Here is a 4145-nt window from a genome sequence, read left to right on the forward strand (position 1 = left end):
CGTGGATCAGGGAAGGCAGGCAGAAGTGAAGGAAAGGAGGAGATGAAGGGCAAGACTAGAACTGCTACTGAATCAGGATCAGAGTGATTTTTCTTTTTTTAGTAATTTTCAAAATGCAATTATTTGACTGTTTAGTTTTGGTGGTTATTTATAACCCCAGCTGCAGAGGCAGGGGAGCTGAGTCTGAGCCTGCTGGGATCTGTCCAACACCTTCCCCCGCCAGGGTGGGGCTGGGGGTGGGTGGTGGATAAGGGTGATACAAGAACAAAATTAACAAGTGGCCAAGAAGGTAAGAGAATTCCAGTCCATATCAAGCAAGAGTAAAAAAAGGACCATTAGTGACCGTGCTGACTATTTTTACAGCAGCCGCAAATGAAAAGATTTTAATATGAATTATGGTCACATCAGCAAACTCTAAGATTCTCCCAAAGGGATTAAGACTAGGCCAGTACTTATAGTCGGAAGTTATGAGATTGCCCTGGCACTGTCTTAAAAAGGTCGAGGCATGCTTGCCCACCTTACAGGACAGTTATCTGCCCACAGAAGAAACTGTTGCTCCTAACCCCTCCTAGGCATGTCACTGGTCAAAAAACAGGCTTAGAGGAGATGGCTGGTTTTGTGCAAGGCTTTCCTAACTGAGCCAGCACCTGGCAGCGGCCACCCCATTTACTGAGTCCTTGTAGATGCCAGGCAGAAAGGGAGAAGCTGGAGACAGTGTGGCCAGCCAGGCAAGGCTTCCAGCCTCCGGGAGCTCTGAGGCCTTTGAAGCAAACGATGAACAGCTACACTTTGTATTTGAAATATGGTACCTATCATTTTATTGGCAATTTAAAAAGAAATTGAGGGATCTTTTAGGGAGTTCATAAATGTACCTGAGGAGACAAGATACAGTTACAAAAAAGGAAATGCACGAGGACATACACTAAAGATTGAGGCCACTACCCCTGTCCTGTTTGGTTCTTCCTTAACTCTGGGTGAGGTTATTGCAGCAGCATTGTAACTGGTCTCCCTGCCACTCTGTTCAGTATCCCTCATAGCTTCCGGAAAGAGACTTTTAAAGTGCAAGTCTGATCGTGGGACTCCTCTGCTTAAAGTCCTTCAGGGATTCCCCATTGCCTCCAGTGCAAGCTCCTTAGCAGGGCATTCAAGGCTCTACATCAACTGGTTCCCTAAACCATTCCTGCCTCTTCTTTTGGCAACCACCCCAACTCCACCAGGCCATTAGTCACCCCCATACACAATGCTGCTCCACACCTCTGCACATGCTGCTCCCTTTGCATGGAAAGCCCCTGTTGTTCTTGTCCACGGGCAAACTTATTTGCCCTATGAAATTCCACTCTTATTTCACCTCTTCTATAAATTCTTTCCTAAACCCTCCAGACAAAACACTCCACTTCCTCCTCTGTACCACTTCTGCACCTTGCTCATCTTTCTGTTTCCCCATTAAAACTCTACAATGTTTTAGAAGATTGAACATACTGGTCTGGGGAAACACTGTGTTTCGTCCACATTGACACGACTCAATGCCTGTATATAATCATTCTGTGGCTCTTGAGCTGAAACGAGATTGAACAGGCAAAAGCAAACAACCACTGAGACCATATAAAGATACAGTCACAAGCATTAAGATGTTATAGCCATGACTAGGGTGACTGGAATTATATCAATAACAATGGCCATTTACTGAGCACTTGTACTCTTATCAGGAACCGTGCTAATGATCATCTCTTTTAATCCTTACAACAACCCTGTGAGGTGGCTATTAGTGTCTCCACTTCATGAATGAGAAAACTGAGGCACAGATAAATTTAAAAACTTGTTCAAGAGCAATGTAGAAAGAAAGTGGCAGAGTTGAAATTCAAATCCGGTTCTGACATCAAAGCCCTGTACTGGACACCAGTAAAGCTGATGCATAAAATAAATACGAGTTATATGTTCCTATTATTTGTTTAGGAGAGAAAGGAATAGAACAGCTACCAAATTGTATAAGGAAAAGTATAAATATAGAAGTAAGAGCAAAATAACATATCACTATGCCCTACGACCTAAGATAGAACAAACACGGACTTTCTGAAGAAAGTAAATTTTAAAGAAGGTTGGGAGATGTATCAAGGCAGGAAGAACAGCAGAGCTATACCTATTTGAAGTCTGGCAGATGAGGGAGGGCAAAAGGGCAATGGTCAGTTCCCGCTTCAAGAATTGTGTCATGACAAAAATGACACTCAAAGTAAAGATCGTTTGGTTCAAAAAAAAGAAAGGAAGAAAGAAAAACCTTTCAGGATTCTCCTTTCCCCATTCTAAATATACGGGGCTATTCTACTTTCATCTTGAGTACACATTTTTCTTATGATATTTCTATCCTATTGGTGTTAGTTTTTTCGTCTCTCTCTGCCAGAGTGTACACTTTCCAAAGATAAGAATTATGTTTAAATGAAACTAAATTCTTATAGTGTTAGCTGCAGTGTTTGAAAACTCAGTGTAAGAGATTAACTAATGTTGAATATTTGTAATGTTGGTATTTGTACGATGATGAATGGTTAAGTCAGGATAAGATCTTATTCTAAAATATTAATTTCACCATCTTTGAGTGCTATACATTCAGAGACTGAAACGGTAAACACATTCTGATCCATGAGCAAGTATTTGCTGTGGGTAGAGCATGGTCTGAGCACTATTAAGGATGGTATGAAAGAATTGAGATATGCTCTTAAGAGCTCCTTTCCACTAGTCGGGGAGCCAGACATCCAAGAGTGACCTCAAGAACACACCAGTAAGTGAAAAATAACAGTAATAGTGTGAAATTAAATGCTTAAGTGCTGGGGGTATGTGCGAAGAAACTCGAGCCTATTTCTAATAAGTTCTTATGTGCAGTTCAACGTAAGAAGGTTATTCAAAGGTATTTATATTAAACACTAAATACTAAATACTAAAAGCTGCCTGTGTTAATACCAGCCCAGGATATCCCCAAGGAGAGCGCAGGCTCAGTGGAACTTTAACTCTTTAGAGCTCTCTGTTTAGCACATCAATCAGATGTTTACTTTCTGTTGCTTTGTTCTTTAGCTCTGCGCCTGGGGGAAATCTCCATCTTAGTTGGCCTTAGGTAATACTGGGGCCCAGGATCCTAACTTAATGACTGAGCTTGCCTGGATTCCTCAGAGTCACTCTTGGCCAAGATCTGGTCCTCCCAAGACTTTTTCTCCAAGGAATTTAAATCCTCAACGCCTGCTCTCCACTTCCCAGCCTTTTCTTATGGCTCTTCTTCCAGCCTTATATCCTAACCAACTTTTTCCTAGGCCCCCTCGAAGATGGCCCTATTATTATTTAAATATCCATTTTTTTTTTTTTTTTAGCTCCAGCTTCACTGAAAATATTTTTTCCTCTTCGTCCCTCCCCCAACTCCTGGCTCAAGCATCGGGATTTCCAGAGGCCCCTTGAGCTAAATGGGATTCATTTGCTACTTCGAATCTGGTATAGCACCTCACCCACCCCCCGCCTTCCGCGGGCCACCCAAGGCTCTCAAACCTGTAGGAATAGGGGAAGGTGTTGGGCGCTCACCACAGAGCTAAACTGGGAATTCTTTGGAGCTACAGCTTCTGGAGAATGGTCTGCCTCCTTCTGCGACGTGAACGACTAACTTACTTGCTGTTCGCTACGGGCAAGGACAATGTCTCCTCTACCAAACAAGAAACTTCCTGACGGTGGACGCTACCCTTTTGTTCCCTTTAAAAGCCCCCATTCGCACCACTTTGAGACACAGGATGGCCCTAAAAGTAGCTTATTGTACAAAGTATCCCTTCTCAACTTTGAGTTTATATGACAAACGGAAACGTCCTTTAGCCAACTGGGCAACAAAGGGGTTAAATCTCCACAACCTGATGAATTCTGGGGGTTTCCTCTCTCGACTTCAGAAATTAAAACGACCGGTAAGGGAAATTTTGCCCAAGGTAAAGATGAGCACCTTTAACTTCAACTGTCGGACTTCTGCCCCAAACAATAATGGCTACCCGCGCCTACATAGGGTGCCATTCCCCTAACTAAAAATGGCTGGTCCCCGTTTCTACTCTGTGCCCGACTCCAAAATGGCGCTGACTAGCTTCATTAGAAGGAGCAAACTTCCCAGCACCCCATCTGGCCCGTAACGTCAG

Source organism: Pteropus alecto, unplaced genomic scaffold (assembly GCF_000325575.1).
Source record: "Pteropus alecto unplaced genomic scaffold, ASM32557v1 scaffold98, whole genome shotgun sequence".
In the NCBI taxonomy this organism is placed as follows: domain Eukaryota; kingdom Metazoa; phylum Chordata; class Mammalia; order Chiroptera; family Pteropodidae; genus Pteropus; species Pteropus alecto.